The 17213-nt window shown below is 47.6% G+C and overlaps 1 protein-coding gene across 2 annotated transcripts in view; it reads left to right on the plus strand.

Moving 5' to 3' along the window:
• Nucleotides 1-2328: 2328 nt before the first annotated feature.
• The window catches only part of PRR5 (proline rich 5), a 62295-nt gene continuing 47410 nt past the window's right edge, over nt 2329-17213 (plus strand). Inside the window, exon 1 of one of the 2 annotated variants that reach the window (XM_088537373.1) lies at nt 2329-2363. The gene's annotated coding sequence lies outside the window, so the exon portion shown is untranslated. The remainder of the gene's footprint in view (nt 2364-17213) is intronic. The other variant, XM_088537372.1, reaches the window with a different exon arrangement.

A 17213-nucleotide genomic window follows, 5' to 3' on the forward strand; every position in this document is an offset into this window, starting at 1 on the left:
GAGAGCTTAGTCACTAAATTAAGAATTAGCACTCAGAGATCTTTATCCCAGCTGTTCCACAGCTGAGAATGCCTGGGTTTCCTTTCCCACTGAGTCTGCTCTTATACCTACAGTCCTCTGCTCATCAACAAGCATTTAAAGTGCTGTGATGACATTTCAGCTTCACTTCCTTTGAACTTCTCACCCTCAGGGCTGACCAAAACCACTCTCATGCTTTTGAGGAGGTTCACCAGGAGGGACATGTAGAACAAGCGTACCCAGAAAACCTGTAACTCACTCTGTGCAGTAAAGTAAACCTGGTCTTATATTAATTTTAGCCATCTGGTGGAAACTAAGGTTGCTCAATGTTCTCACTTCATTGTTTAGAAAAAAATGACTGCTCAGGGAAGTTCTTGCACACAACAGAGAAACTTCTGCCTCCACTAATATGTGTGGCTTGAAGTTGCCTGGAATGGGCATGTGATGGCTTAACTGAGAGCACACACTGCCGGGGATGCTCTTTGACAGCGCAAGCTGGTAGTTTTCCACAGCTTACCCAGTATCAGGACATCAACCTTTTTCCATTAACTCATCCTTTCTGCAGCTCTGTGGTTTCCTGTGCTTGTTCTAGTGCAAATTTCCTTTCATCCACAACTTTGTTGTGCAGCTTTTACCTCAGGAGGCAGCAGTTCTGCCCTTGTGTTGGTAATTGTAAACTGCTGAGGGCACCAAAAAAACAGCGCTAGCAGCTTGCACCGTACGCTTTGAAAAGCCCTGTGTATTCCTTCTGCAGCCATAGCTGAGACATCTAAAACCTGTGCCACCTCAGCCTACAGGAGATCAAGAAATGCTGTGTTAAAATTGAATGTACCAATCTCCTGTCTCCGTGGCAGCCTGGGAATATTAGCACAACAGTCTTCAAGCACACGTGGATGAGCGTATTTCTCAGTGCGCTGCCTCTGAGCTTGGCAGCCTTACAAAGCATGTCTTATGGCCGCCTGCATCAGTCTTTACTGCTGCCTTTGCCCTTGGCCTGATGATTAACCTTTGCCCTTGGCCTGGTGATTAATGCTGCTGTGCTAATATTCTTGTTTTTTGCAACAAGCCTCCCATCAAGGTTCCTCGGGGCCAAGATTCAAAGGAAGTAAAGGGCGATCAGAAATGTGGTGATCTAACTTCTGAGCCACAGCTGTTGTGGTCAATAGCTCCGTGATGCGTCTGCTCCCCTTGGTCACCCAGCACAGGACCACCAAGACATGTCCAAGCCACAGGAGGTGCCATCGCTGGGACAGCCACCACAACCTGGCACCCCGCATCGGTCTGTCTGTTGCGTGAGCTTCTGTTGTCTTCTTGAGCATGCTGATGGAGCTGTTCAGCCTGGAGAAGGCTCAGGTTGGCAGAACAAGAGGAAAAGGCCTCAAGTTGTGCCAGGGGAGGCTCAGATTAGATACAAGGAAAAATTTCTTCACATAAACAGTAGTCAGCATTGGAACAGGCTGCCCAGAGAAGTGGTGGCAAGAAACACCATCCCTGGCGTGCAGATGAGGGACATGGTTTAACAGGCAAGGTGGTGATGGGTTTACAGTTGGACTCGATGACCTTGAAGGTCTTTTCCAACCATAGTGATTCCATGATTCTATGATCTGGCACTCAGAACAGCTTGAATGATTTGGCGTTCTTATTTTTCTTGTAAAAACCAAGGTTAACCGAACATTTTTAACTCCAACCTACCCAATATTGGGAGGATGCTTCACCCAACTAATGAGTTCTGCTAAGTAAGTGAGGCCCTGATCATATGAGATGTTCCTGGCAGAGGGTCCTGTGGGTTCCTGCGTGTTGGGAAGCGGGGGCAGAGGCCAGCTGGAAGGGCTTATCCGTGCAGACACAGGGGTGATCCTAGGGCCTGATCGTCATTAAAAACGTGTGGAAACTGCTAGTTCCCTGCTTTTCGTGCTTGCTAGTGCGTATGTAGTTTTCAAGCAAAACTTCTGGAAAACTTCCCTAGATAATGTGATTCCCTCCCTTCTGCTTTGTTAACCTGATACACATATTCGAGGCTTCTGGCGACACGTTCAGAAAAGAGCTCCCACCAAAAAATAATAATAATAAAGAAAGAAAGGAAGAGCGAGCGAGCAGGGTCTCCCTTCCCAGCGCGTGTGACCGCCCCGCTCGCCGGCCCCGCCGCGCGCGGCCGCCGCTCGCATCCCCGGGCTGCCCCTGCTCCGCACGGCCCCGCACGGCCCCGCACGGCCCCGCTCCGCCGCGAGGCGGCTGCGGGGAGGAGCCTGGGGGGCTCCGGCGGCGCCGCGCTCCGCTCCGCCCCCGCGCAGCCTCCCCGCGCGGCGCGGCCGGGCCCGCCGCTGCCGCCGCCGCCGCCGCGCACGGTGAGTGGGGCCGGGCCGGGCCGGGCCGCGGCGCGGGGGAGGCCGCGGGTGGGAGCGCGCAGGGGAGCGGGGCCCGCGCGCAGCCCCGCGCGCGGCGGGCGGGAGCGGCCGTGGGGCGGGCGGCACCTCCGCCCCATTCCCGCGTGTTCCCGCCGCTCCGCCTGGAACAGCGCGCCCGGGTCGGCGGGGCCGCCGCCCGCCGCGGTGCCCGGGGCCGCCTCCGCCGACCTTGTGCACCCAAGTAAGCGCTGCGTGCGTGAGCAAGATTCGTTTGCGTGCGTGAGCAAGATTCGTTCTGTGCCTTTTTCTTTTCTTTTTATCCCATTTTCTTCCTTTTTAATGATTTTGCATGTTTCCGTGCCGAAACCCATCATCGTCTTTCGTGAGCGATGGCAGATAGGGCTGTGGTGCCTTCGCGCTCCTCCGGCGCACATCGGGTTGGACGGTGGCCAGGGTGGTGATACCGTGACAGCAGCCAGAGGCTGGCAGCCCGAGGGAAAGAAAAGCAGCAAGGAAATAGTGTGGCTTTTCTAGGGGTCGTAATTTGCAGCCTTAAAACATTGCTTATACATTATTTAAACGTTAAACATTTCAGTTTTAAATGGCAGCAAGCATCCACTTTTTGCATTGACCAGCATGTCGGTTGATAATGAAAAGAGGTGATCTTGGAAAAGCCCAAAAGTAAATGTTGATGCTTCACTGAAACAGTGCGGCAGAGAGGAGAGAGAAAACTTAAGTCTCACACATCTATTACTTATTAGGAGCAATGAGAATGTTAGGTGATTATTGGGCAACTTTCTTGTGATTTGAATAAATGGAGTGGCTCAGTCTAGACCACCTATAGATTAGAATATGCTTTTGTACCGAGTTGGGCTTGAAAGGATGGTGCTGGCTAACAAAATTGTTCTTCTTCCATAACTCCTCTCCTAGCTGAAGAGCTGCGTATCTAAAATTCAGTTCCAGCAGTTGGCTAGATGCTGGTGGTTTTTCCGTAGTGGTCTGCTGACGCTTTACTTACTATGAAACGTATATTGGCAGCGATTTCATGTTTATGCCACTGATAGAAAGACTTGATGCCTCGTCCTTCCTTCTCTTGTTAATAATCTGGTCAGGGGAAGCCTCTGGAAGAAACATGGGGTTAAGTTTTGCTCCCAGAGCAACAGCGGGGAAAGACACTGCAAGTGTAGCAAGAATTCTCCCCCAAACAGTTTTTTCTTTCTTTTTGTTTTCTTTTTTTGATGTAAAAGCCCCTAGGTTTAATGTACTGCTCCTTAAATGCATATGAAAAAAGCTTGATCTGTGGTAGAAATGTAAGCGGCGCTTAATCTTTGAGCAGAAATAGTAGGTAACGGGTAAAATATAGCATTTCCTGTTTCAACTGTAGGGTTAACATTTGTAATGGAGATTACTGAAACAAGGTAGATTGAGCCAAATTTGAAGGCTCTGATAATTTACATCAGCTGAATGTTCTGGCCTACTTCCTCCTTTGCCTCTAAAACATCATTCTTGCATGTGTGTTTGCTAATAAACCACAAATGCAGAGCAAGAAGGATGTTCTCTGAAGAGAAAATAGAGGGTTTTCTTTGCTGTACAATAGTGGGATGATAATTTGTGGGGCACGCTCTGATCTCGTGTACCTCAAGCTGATGCACCGTGCTGAAGTCGTGCCCAGATTTGCACAAGTGGTTGGTCCCGCACACAGGGAGGAACATGTAGTTACACCAGAGAGCAGGTCCTTGGGGCTGTGTCTGATCGCTCACTACGGTTTGAGGTGCTCTAGAGCTACTGCTGTAAAAACGTCACCGGATTAAGATCCGTGGGCATTTTTGCTTCTCCTATAGCCCTTGCCCCTCGGTGTCTCCAGGAACTGCTGCATTAGGGGACCTGGCAATTATCTGCCTGCATTAAGACTCATTGACTCTGAGCACAAAGGGCTGGGAATGACAAGTGCTCCCGGAGCAGCAGGTCCTCTCTGGGGTGTTCCCTCTGCCTCTAGAGGTAGGAATGGGAAGCCGGGGGTATGGAGAAAGCCGTGATTACCTACCCCTTCCAGGAAGGAAAATGCCAGGAGGATTGTATGAATCAAGAGCTGTTATTAATTTCAGTTAAACAAATTGGTTGCCCGTTCAAAAATTTTGTTTCAGTTTTAAGCTGTAGATGATTTTAAAGCATGGGTTGAGCTGTGCTTTTGGTCTGTTCAAGCAGAAAGGACAGTGGAAGTCTTTTAATAGGAAAAATTGTAAGTAAAGATTTTCCTGCTTAAGCATTTTTAATAGCTGCAAATTTGTGTTCATGGGCAGGAGGATAAAGGCAGAAATGAAGCCGAGTGAGGAACCGTGGTGTAAGGTAAAATTCTGCTATCGTTCTTTTTTGCCACCCTGCAAACACATTTGCATTTAAAATTTTCAGGCAAGCCAAACTGTAGGAACAGCGCAGAATGCTAAATGAAACCTGACAGCTAACTCAGAAAATGTCACATAATGATCCTGGGCATTCCCTCGTTCGGACAGTGGCGTTTAAAAATGTTATCTGTAATAATTATAGATCTGCTTAAAGGCTACTTTGACGCAAAGACAAGTGCAAAGAAAATAAGACATCAATTTCATTCGAAGCTATTTTCATTTCAGAGGTGTTTACGTTCTGTCACATTACCCTGTAACGGCAGGGGGTCTCGCAGGAACTGTAAAATCCCTTCCTGCCCATCCGTATATTTCTTTGTGGGGATGAGGCTGAGCTCCTCCGCTGTGGAGGATGCGGGGTGTCACCACCCTTCCGTGCCACCCGTGTGCACAGGCGGAGCGGTGGCTCTGTGGGGAGACTCGGCAATGCAGCTCCCATACAAGAATAAACCAAGTTTCTGCTTCCCACTGGAAAGGTGTAAAAGCCAAGATGATGAGAACCAAGGCAAACATGGAAGGCTGTAGGAGAGCCCTGTCTGTCTTCCCTTTTCACCTGCAAAACGTGGGTGTCGTCAGCCGCCAGCCACGAGCCGTCGCTCCGTGCAGGCGGATCAATAGTGCGGAAGGCTCTGCAGCCACCCAAGGACAAAAACAGGAAAATAAACAACGAGTTAAATTGCACGTTGGATGTGAAAGAGTAGAGAGGTGCAAGACCGAAAGAAACCGAGGGTCCACAATTGGACAGGACTGTTGCAGTGAAGCAGTTGCTTAGGGCAATTTAGTTGTCCATCATATTGTGGTAACGAATGAAAGGATCATATTATATGCACTGTGTGGGTGCATCTGGCTCCCTGCATGACGTACAGGGCACCTTCCTTTTGAAAGGAAGGAAAGAGCAGCAGAGCTGATGAGAGAAAAAAGGGCTGATTCGTGAGGAATGATGTGAAACTGTCAATGTGCATAAGTCTTGTGAGAGGTGACTGGATGGAGCCAAGGATGCCAGCTGTTTCGGAAGTGGATACTCCAAATGGGGATAAACCATTTACATCTTACTGAGAGGATCTAACTAGGCTTAATGGACTGCAAATGAAAACGTGGCTTGAACACCAGAGAAGCTTCTTGAGGTAATGACCAATGCTGTTAAATAATCTTCCAAGGAAAAAGTGCTGGTAGTGTTGTTGCCTTTTTTTTTTTTTTTTTTTTTTTTAAGTGCAGTTTACGGAAGGCTGGGAAATGTTCTGCAGCTGAGCAGGAGCACCCCAGGCTGTATTAGGATACTGCGACTTTGAATCCTTGGTCCCATCTACAAGCCTCCTCCTGAGGAAAATCGATCGAGTAACGGGCTTGAGGCAGTTTCCTGCTTCAAGCTGCAGCCATTAGCCACAAAAATAGGCACAACATCATGTACTTGCCGAAACGTGAGAGCAACTTCAAAGGGGAGCGGAGGTCTCCTGGAGCTGTAGGCAGGACACAGTTAGAAAGGCTGATGGCCATGATCCAGGATGCACCAGAGCCAGCGGACACGCTGCTGCTTTAGGTGAATTCCAGGAGTTTTTCAACCTAGGATGTTACAATTTTTATGCTTGATTTAATTTGGGGATTAAGGTGGGGTTTGTTGTTTTGTTTTGGAATATGAAGAGATGTAGAAGTTGCAACTCAAACTTAAAGTAAGTTGGCGGGATGGTGTTACTGTACACCAACACACTATTTGTTATTCTCCAGTTTCCTTCCCTAGAGGCAAAGTGGGTCAGTTCAAGAAAAGTCTCCTTAAGGAGGCAACTGAATTGCCAGCCAGTATTATGAGGTGCCTCCCCAGGCAGTTTGATGCATGTCCTGCTTAATCTTTTGGTTGTCGTGTCCTGGACTGGTTTATATACATTAGACATGCTCTTATTGCAGAACAGATGGAGTTATAAATGCTCCAAGATACTATGTTGTTGCTGGATAGGAATTAATCCTGACTCATAATGACTGCTCTAAAAATTGGAGGTTGTTTGACTGTCTTCAGCTTGAGTAGTTTCACGGAGGTCAGGCAGGAAAAATAGGGCAGAAATTTACAGCAGCCATTTAAGAATGACCCTTCTTTCATTAAAAGCAACTTAAGTCCAAAGTTCCTCATCTAGTGACTTGTAACTGTTACTTTTGCTTTCTTGCCCATCCAAAGTAGAAAGAAAAGAAACGATTTTTTTTTTTTTTTGGTCTCAATTTCAAAGGAAATGGGAACATTTAGGAAAGCTGAACTTTCTTCCAGGAAGGGCATTAAGCCGACTTGGATGTTCCTGTTCATCCTCTGCATAAGCCAAGGCTGCTGGTTTTCTTTTTGCCATTATATTAATTTTCCTTCTATGAAATATCCCTTCCAGGTTCACTCTTGACAGAATACAGGCTTTGTCTCTTCCCCTGATTAACTGCATATATCCCCATTTAGAGAAATGCCAGAGAATTGGTTGATCTCTTCCCCCTGCCCTTTCCTCTGTGGTTCCAAGCAAAGACCCCAGTCAGTTGGTTATCAGACTAAAGCAGTTGCTTGTCATCGCTTGGGTTGACGTAAAGAAGTAAAGCATCATTCCCACTTTATGTATCCTGTCAGGGAGGCCTGACTCGGTCCAATTCGAGGTGCCAGGAAAAAGACATTCTTGTGGTGATCCCGGCACCCCTGAGGATAGAAAGTATTGGAAATTTTGAGAGAGAGCCTATGCTCTGAAAATGTTCAGGCCAGTTTTGTGCAACTGTGAAGCTTGGAAAGTTCAGATAAGGAGACAGATTTTTGGGTCCAAGCTTGTGAGATTTGCGTGTCTGGATCAAATTTGGCATTCCAGCTTGCTTCCCAAATGGAGTTTCCAATGTGTTATTCCCCTGGGAGTCGAGTTACCCTTTTATTCTACGTGGCTATTGTTCGTTCATCATTATTAACAATTTCCTGGGACAGTCAGTTGCATTTGTGTGCAACTACCAGGAGCTAAACAGACAGGATACACGATATTAGCAGAGCCTGGGAGATCATTTTCCCCCCTCATCTGTAGCACCATGTGTGCCGTGTTACCGCTCTGCTGTTTCTCAGCGTTTGCCTGGAGATCTCAGTTGAAGAAGAGCCACGGACAAGATGTGAGGTTTACGATAGCATAGGACTATGCAGTAACTTCCTTATTCCTCTTTCTTCTACCCTTTTAAAATTATTACTATTTTTAAGTGTCAAGTTCCTAACATTGAGAATACGCTGTTGCATACCCTAGCATTTTCTCTTTTAACCCTTCTGCATTTGAGTTTTAATCCTGTCTGCGTCCTGTAACTATTTTGCAGCGCTGGAGGAAAATCCTGTAGCTGCTAATTCTGGTAGCCTCAGTCCTGCTCATTTTAGCAAATGCTTCTCGGCCCTCCTTTATCTGCCTTAGTGTCTAGTGTTTATTGGTGCTTTGCTTTCTTGTGTCTCTAAAGCCCAGGGCTCAGGACCCAAGACCACCATGTGCTAGGCACAATAGCAGCCCAATCGGACTGCAGCCCCTGCCCTGCACAGTTAACACTTCGTTTTTTTATGACTAAATAACCAAATTCTGGTGGGGGCCCTTCTCCAGAACTCTCCAGCCTCTCAGCTGACCCTTCTGCAGCCTTTGGAATTAAGTGTACAGGATAGGGAAGACGATTTAGAATTGAGCACCACTGATAGTAAAGCAGGTTTTATGCCCCAAGGATGATAAAAGCTGTAAAGAACTCAAGCAAATGTGTTTAAAGCTTGAAGTTTCGTCTGGGTGCTGGGCAGAAATGCCATGCTCTTCCTGGCTTTTCTTTTCCTTGCCTTCAAGCAAAGGGGCTGCTGAATGCACCCGCAAAGTGAGCCTCTCTCACCATCCTCTTTGCTTGCTTGGTTTCAATTTGGCTCTGCAGGGATAAACGATGGGAAAAGAAAACCACCTCTAAAAGTAACCATAGGACTTGAGCGTAATGCAGTGAGGGGGCGTGTTTCATTTCCTGCACGAGTGGTCAAACTAGACAGGTTCCTCGCTGGCCCTGAAATCTGCAAAGGTGACAAAACTTGGCTTTTTATTTTATTTTTATCTATCTCATGCTCTTCTTTCTTTCTTTTTGATATATAAATATATTTTTAGCAATAAAAATTCAGATCCAGTTCAGCCTGTGAGTCGCCGTGGCTACAGTGAACCGTGTAAGGCAACAGGGACTCCTGAATTTCTTTCCTTATCAAAACCATAGGCTTCTGGCCAAATCCTGCTCCCTTATTGATCACCTTCGAAAGGGGGCAGCTCTCCACTGAGCACTGTAAAAAAAAAAAAAAAAAAAAAGTATTTTGAGGGATACCATAGATTCCCTTGTATTTAGTTATCTAGATTTGAGATCTGTTTTGGGTTGTGTATTTTTTCACTTCCTTGAGCACCTTTATAATATCAGAAATTAACTTTCTAGATAGAGAGTGCCTGGCTTGCTCTGCCCTTTAATAGATGCAACCTGCCAAACATCATCCCATGAATGTACCAGCCAAACTAAGACATTCCTGGTGTAATTACCTTATATATATGTGTGTGTGTGTGTGTGTGTGTGTTTGTGTTTGTGAGTAAAAATGTTGCATTTACCCTATGAAAGGGCAGCTTCTCAGACCAGCTTTCCTGAAGGGCCGCTGTGTTATCGTTGGTTGTGTGAGGTCCTCAGTATTCAGAGTCAGAGACGGACTCAGTGTGAAACAAATGGAAACTGCTGGTCTTTTGTGGCCTCTTATAAAAGCCTTTTTTCCTCCCGTGTCATTTGAAAATGCAGGGAAACAGTGAGGAATTTTCTTTTTTGTTTTGGGGCTGCGTGGCTTGCTGCTATGAGGTGATGTAGAAAACCTCTTCTGCTGCTCTTTGCTTACCCGTGGATGGCTGTGCCTGGGACATACCCGGGGAGAGCATGTGCTGCTCTTCTTGCCTGTTCTTAACCATTTTGTTTGTGCTGCCTTCCTGCAGCACCTACTGCTGTGAACTTTTGGCCCATGACTGAGGCAGTGCGGGTTGAGAGCAATGCAAAAAGTGAGTAGCAATCCAAAATCTCTAGATGCGGCTAATTTAGGGTATTTTGTAGGTTTCTTCCGCAAAAAAAAAAAAAAAGGAGGAGAAAGTACTTGCTGAACTCATAGTTAACTTCTGTTGAGGTGCGACTGCCCTTGAGCTCGGGGAGGTCTAGGAACCTCTCCTGAGGCTGGCGCGGTCCCTTGCGCAGCGCTTGGCTCTGGCGCCGCGCGCTTGGCGTTTTCACCCTGCCTCCTCCTGCAGTGAGCGTGGCGCCGCTCCAACGTTGCTCCCCGAGCGCAGCGCGCGCCCGCACAGCGCGCACGGAGCGGTGGCGATAGCGGTGCTGCTCGCAGAGGTCCCTGCTGATCCGCTCGAAGGTGGACTGCGCTCACCCCTCCGGCCTGGCGAGTGGCTCGACAGCTCCTCTCCTCTGTGCATGGTCTGGTCTCTGCACTGCAGGGATGACTGTTACCGAAGCTGGCTATTCAAAACCTCCCTTTGGATTCACTTTTTTTTCACCATTTCTTTTCATTTTCTTTCTTTTTTTACTTGTTGCTATTACATGAGCAGAATAACTGCTGATTCAGTGTAAATACTGCAGCCCTGGCAAAAGCCTCTCTCTCCCTTCCTTATAAGCACTATACCCACAATTGTGTCACCGTGCCATGTAGGACAGACTGAGAGAAAAGGTGCCAGTTAGACCTGCCATTAAAGCATGGGCCAGCAAATATTATGGGCAGTTTTGCCAAGCTTCACAGTGTGCCTGGATACCCACACTTTTCCTTCTCTTTGGTTGTCACCTGACTTCTGCTATGCTATGCCAAGTTTTTGCAGCGTTTCCCCACGTGCGTTAAGATCCCCTTGGGACGAGCTTATTTCCCAGGGTGCTGTTTATTCACCTTGTTGCTCTGCTAGGTAGAAGGAAGGTCCCTACTTTTAAGGTAGGTGAGAGGAAGTTTCTTAATTTCAAAGCGTTTGCCTTACGGTCGTGTGAACTGGGGCTGTGCTGAAGGGGAGATCCCATCTCCTTGAGGAGCATAGGCTGCCGCAGTCTGTGTCTTCATGGAAAAGCATGGCTCATATCTGTCTCTGATAATGCTGAGCCCCCATCTTGTGCATCAAATTGTCAAAATCCAGCTCCAGCACTGAGCTGATGTCACGATATCAGTAATGCCTATAGGGATTTTTCCAGAAATTAGTTGCTGGCAAGGTCCCATGCTGAGCCTGAAGGGCTGTTTGAGAAGTGGACAATTCCCCAAGTAGCTCCCTTCTTCAATGTTCATGTAGCTCCCTTCTTCAATGTTCATGTTTTTCAGGATGTCGGTGCATGGCGCTCAGCTGTTCGGAGAGGCAATGCTGGGGTGGCACCACAGATCCCTAGTGTCTGCTCTGTAGGACTTGCAAGGAGCCATGGCAGGAGCACAGGATGATGCCGAGTTGACTAGTAGATATGTTCGGGGATAGTGCTACAGTTGCTACTATTTCCATCCAGCTTTTTTGGGGGATGTAGTTTCCGTTATTTCCCACAAAATCCTTGCCTACTTAGTGCGACTGGAGCACGCAGTCCTGGCAGCATCTTCTTTTCTAGTCAATGGGTGGTTTCGTTGATGGAAGATTTATGGAGCCGAAAACCTGTTGGCTTTTATCTGGTAATTCCAAGTCCATGATTTGTGTCTCCCTGCTAAGTGAGGATTACAGATCCAGCTGATGTTCCCATATGAGCACTTTACACTATGCTCTCCTGGGTATCATCCTCACTACAGATGCAGCCGGAAAGTCTCTTACATCATCTTCCCCATATGTTTTCTCATCATTTTTTCAGGTAGCTGCCATCTCGTGTGTGGTTAGTTCAGCAGAAACCTCTGGAGAACTTGAGAGTTGCTGCCCCCAACAGCTTCCTCCACCTAAACCTGTTGGCAGGGCTGAATGTAAATCAGTGTAACCTTCCACAGCTTCACCAGAGGTGAAGAGATGTTGCTGCATCAGTTGGCTCCATTTTCAAATACGGGGTAGATCAGTTGGCAGTCCCTGTCACTCAGCCTGCTAAAATGAGTGAGCCAGCAAAGCAGACCCAGCAGGTGCTCAAGTGAAACCCTTCTGAAACACCCTCTTGTTTACCCTTAGCCGCATCTTTTCCCAGTAAGAACCTTTCAAAAATTCATGGCAAATTGGCCAAAAATGCATGGGATTGAGTGGCTTTAATAGAAGCAGAGAAAAGGCCTTTTTGTTACTTCCTGAAGTCGCTCTAGGAAAGTTCAAAGGGAACTTCTAATGTTTACTTACACTGCATTCACCCATCCAGAAACTCAGTGCCATGAGTTATTTGAAGCTTTAATGTTTTATTAAAATCACAGTAGGATGTTGACTCTACTGTGAGTTCTGTGCATGGGATGCCTATAAAACCTAGGCGCTGATACATTAAATATGAATTCAGCTAAAAACGATGCATGTCAGGAATAGGATTTTCCAGTCTTTTCCTGGTGAAACTGTTGAATATTTTTCTATGATTTTCCCTGAAAACAGAGCCAGGGCAGTACAGAAAATTTTGAGAAACCTCAGTCAAAGACATTTTTGAACTTGAGCATTTTTTTGTGTGGTAGTAGTCCTCCCCTGTAAAACATGTTCTACACCAGTCAGGATGCAGGTGACTGATTGCCAAGAAAATGGACCATTCCCACCTTGGCCTCAGAAGCTGCAAAATCGAGTTCACGAGTCTGTGCCCCTCCGCTCAATGTACCATCTTCTTGGCTTGTCTGTGGTAGCAAACAGGCTTTATGTTTATGACTCAGACCGTGGGAAATGAATGAGGGAGGTTTAAAATACGGGTTGGAATTACTGGAGTTTTCAGTGTGGACAAAATTGTAATCTAAGATAACAGGGAAGGCATTTTGGTGAATCCTAGTATTGGCCTGTAAAGATTCACTCTTAATTATTTTGTGTGTTCTGTTTTTTGTTGCCACAGTGGAATGAAATTTGAGACATTTGAATGCAGAGCTTTCTCTGTTTTCTTTTCGTATGGCTTCTTCTAAAAGTGGAAAAACAAGAGTGTTGAGTAGAAATTCTTCCCTTTAGATTTCCATCTTCACAGGTTATGTCCTCAGAGATATAAAGATAAATTAAGCAACACTGTTGAAGCAGAAAAGCAGAGATACATGGTCTGGAAACAAATTGTCAGGAAAAAAAAAAAAACAGCTTAGAAAAGATAGCATTACAAATAATGGTATTGGTCCCTTTAGCTACAGCGTGGCCCCAGGGAAAGCCAGCAGGAGTTTTCCTGTCCATTCCTGTAGCGAGAATTCACCGGAATTCATCCCCTCGCTGGGTGGGTCGGGGCTTGCGCCTTCGTGTGCGGCAGCTGCTGACACCAAGGAGCTTATTTGCTGCCCACTCTCAGCAGCGCAGCCAAAATGCTGCTTTTCAGCAGGGCCCGGGTTGGTCTTGGGCAGGACATGATGCTGACTCGCCTGAGGAGCTCTTTCCAGTGGTGGCCACTGATAGAACTAGAGGAAACATCCACAAACAGAAGCACCAAAAGTTCCACAGGAACTTAAGGAAAAAATTCCTGACGGTGAGGGTGACAGAGCACTGGAACAGGCTGCTGAGAGAGGTTGTGGAGTCTCCTTTTCTGGAGATCTTCAAAACCCGCTTGGATGCAGTCCTGTGCCACGTGCTCCAGGTGTCCCTGTGTGTGCAGGGGGGTTGGACTAGATGACCTCTAGAAGTCCCTTCCAACCTTAAGGATTCTCTGATTCTGTGTTCTATGTTTGTGAGAAGTTAACTTCAAAGTACAGTTATTTGGGCCTTTATTTTGCTGTGTTACTTGTAATGCACCTGTGGTGCATGTTCTGTGTTACAGCACATGGTTTTTGAGTCCTCACTAGTATTGGGTCACATCATTGGATCACATCATTGGATCACAATGTATTGCTCACATTCTGAATGTGAGCAAATTGCAAATAACTGCTCTTTAGAGCAAAATTAAGACACCAGCTGTTACATACCTTTTCCTCCTTTGCCTCCACTGCTGAATGTGCCTGAAAAACACCCTGCCTGGAGCAGTTTGAATTTAACTGGGATTAATGGCAGCTCTGGGCTCCAGAGCGCCTGGAGCCCGGTTTCTTTTCCGTGTTGGTCAGGAGGTCTCGGGTCTCAAAGCTACAAAAAGAAGGTTGTGTTTACAGAGGTGTTTTGAGTTATTCACAGTGATCTGTGAAGTGCAGAGGTTCCCTCAGAGATTTGTATTACTGCTTTGCCTGCGCTAAGGTAGAGGCATCTGTAACTAGCCTAGTGCCTGAGAAAACTGCAAAGCAGTCCTATAATTACGCCGTGGTGCAATACTTGCTGGAAGCGTGGTGTCAAGACTCGATAACAACAGGCTGCAGGAATCCTGGGGTGGCTTTTCCTGCACAGATACCATGCAGACTGCTCCATGCAGACCGCTTTGCCTCGGTCATGTTTATTGTCTCAGTTGATGAAATTACCATGGGCCGTAGGCAGCCTGCAGCGCTCTCAATGGGGCGGTTCACAGAATCATGCAATGGTTGAGGTTGGAAGGGACCTCTAGAGCTCCTCTGGTCCAATCACGCCGTGCTGAGCAAGGACACCTACAGCACGATACATCCCTCACTTGAAGTGCGTTCGTGTGTCGTCTTCCATCTGCATCTTCATCTTCTATGAGCATCTTTGCAGCTGAAGAGGTCGCTGTCCCGGCCTTGCCCCAGGCACACAGCGTGTCACTCTGTGGTGCCACCGCCCTCTCCATGCTGGAGATATCTTCTCTCATTCTCTGGGCTGCCTCCTGAGCTGCCTGTGCCTGTGCTATTTAGCTCGTTTCACTCCAGCTTACCTTAGCAGAAAACTGCTACTGCAAACATGTCTCTGATTTGACGCAAGAATTTCCTGTGTTTCTAAATGACACCATTAAGATTTTTGGGGCCACACTGAACGGTTCCTCTTCAAAGGTGACCACCATATGCAGCATATTTCAGAGTCTGTCACCCCCTTGGTTTTGGGAAACATAACTTTTGTGTTAATGGGAACCATCAGCTGTGCTAGCGATAGATGTCGCTCTTCATGCTGGTGTCAGTCAGCCCCTTCTGAAGAAAAAAAAAGTAGTTTGCACAAAAAAAAGTGCAAGAAAATTAAAATTAATTAAATTGAATTAATTAAAACAAAAGGAATTCACATGTTTTTCCTTCTCTGTGTGCTGGATATGAGGTTATTAGCGTGCTCTTAAGAGGCGGTTCCTGGGTTAGCAGCCCGTGCAACGCTACTTCTTGTTCTTCTCTTGCAGAGCTACTTTTTTTTTTTTTCTTTTGCAAGTGGCTGAATTTTTCAACCAAATAGTATCGCTCGTCACGACTTTCCTGTGACTCTCTGAAAAGCGCTGAGGAGTCTTCGCTATCTGCTCTCCACTCCTGCCCTCTTCTCCCTTTAGCAGGTAAGCAGACGCCTCTACAGCACTATCTGCAGCTACAGATCAGCCTCTAGTCTACCTCTAAGTAAAATCCATCTCCGTGGGGAAAGGAAAATGCCGGTGTCACCTATGGCTTTGTGGGTCGCGGGGCGGCCTTGAGGTGCGCACGAGGGCTTGGGTGCTGCTCCCAAGCCGGTGTCCAGGCGGCTGCTGCAGGAAGGTGCCCAGGCTGCGTGTGCCGGCGCGCGAGGGGCTCTCCAGGGACCTGCACGTGGCGGATACGCGCGGGGGCGCAGGGAGAAGCGGGCGGCTCGGTGGCGGCAGCGCCTTCTGTAGCCAGCGCTGCTGCTCGGGCGCAGCCCTCCGCCACGTCGGTGACAGCCAGCCCCAGTCAGGGAATTTCGGGAATTCCTTGAAGTTGCTTTCAGAAAACGCTAGTCGCCCACGGGGAGAGAGAGGAGGGTGTGAGTGTGCCTGTCTGTGAGTGTATTTACTTGAAAGTAAATGTGCTTAATCTTAGTCGTTCTGTTTGTTGCTTTTCATATTATCATCACATGCCGTAGTCCTTATTTTTTCTAAGCAATTTAGAAATTTTCTCAGAAAACAATTGCCAGTTTCCTCTGCCAACTTCATGTTCTCTCTGAACCTGTTAAGACATTTATATTCTCTTCAAGATTTATTTGCTTTATCACGATGCTGCAGGAGCTAAACTCTGCCATGGCTCCATTTTTTCTTTCTGTGAGTTTTAAGCATAGAAGCCTTTTTTTAAATGGTCCTCCTTTTCATACAATCGTAGAATCGTTAAGGTTGGAAGAGACCTCTAGAGATCATCTAGTCCAACCTCGCTGCACACACAGGGTCACCAAGAGCACATGGCACAAGACTGCATCTAAGCAGGTTTTGAAGATCTCCAGAGAAGGAGACTCCACAACCTCTCTGGCAACTTGGTTCCAGTGCTCCGTTACCCTCACCATTAAAAAATTTTTCCTTAAAAAAGGGAAAAATCCTGTGGAACGTTTGGTGTTTCAGTTCGTGTCCATTACCTCTAGTTTTGTCGGTGGCCACCACTGAAAAGAAACTGGCCCCATCCTCTATACTCCCTCCCTTGAGGTATTTATAGATCCCCTCTCAGCCTTCTCTTCTCCAGGCTGAACAGGCCCAGCTCCTCTCAGCCTCTCCTCATAGGGCAGATGTTCCAGGCCCCTGGTCATCCTTGTAGCCCTGCGCTGGCTCTCTCCAGTAGATCCAAGTCCCTCTTGTACTGGGGAGCCCAGACCTGGACCCAGTACTCCAGGTGCAGCCTCACTGGGGCTGAGTAGAGGGGCAGGATCACCTCCCTTGACCTGCTGGAGACGCTCTTCTTAATGCACCCCAGGATCCCATTGGCCTTCTTGGCCACAAGGGCACACTGCTGCCTCATGGTCAACTTATCATCCACCATGACACCCAGGTCCTTCTCTGCAGAGCTGCACTCCAGAAGGTCAGTCCCCAGCCCGTACTGGTGTCTGGGGTTATTTCTCCCCAGATGGAAGACCTTGCACTTGGCCTTGTTGAATTTCATGAGGTTTTTCACCGCCCAGTTGTCCAGTCTGTCCAGGTCCCTCTGGATGGCAGCGCAGCCCTCTGGGGTATCAACTACTCCTCCCAGTTTCGTATCGTCACCAAACTTGCTGAGGGAGCACTCTGTGCCTTCATCCAGGTCACTGATGAAGAAGTTGAACAGGACTGGACCAAGGACTGACCCCTGGGGAACACTGCTACTAGACTCTGCACCGCTGATCACCACCCTCTGGGCTCTGCCATACAGGCAGTTCCTAATCCACCTCAGCGTCTGCTCATCTCACCCACACTTCCAGAGCTTGCCCAGGAGGGTGCTGTGAGGGACGGTGTCAAAGGCCTTGCTGAAGCCCAGATAGATGACATCCCCTCACCTACCCAGCTGGTCATTCCATCATAGAAGGCTATCAGGTTAGTCAAGCATGATTTCCCCTTGGTGAATCCATGCTGATTACTCCTGAGCACCCTCTTGTCCTCCACA

The sequence above is a fragment of the Tinamus guttatus genome, unplaced genomic scaffold, assembly GCF_059628265.1.
Source record: "Tinamus guttatus ecotype Peru unplaced genomic scaffold, ASM5962826v1 Tinamus_guttatus_pri_ptg000749l, whole genome shotgun sequence".
Taxonomy (NCBI): Eukaryota; Metazoa; Chordata; class Aves; order Tinamiformes; family Tinamidae; genus Tinamus; species Tinamus guttatus.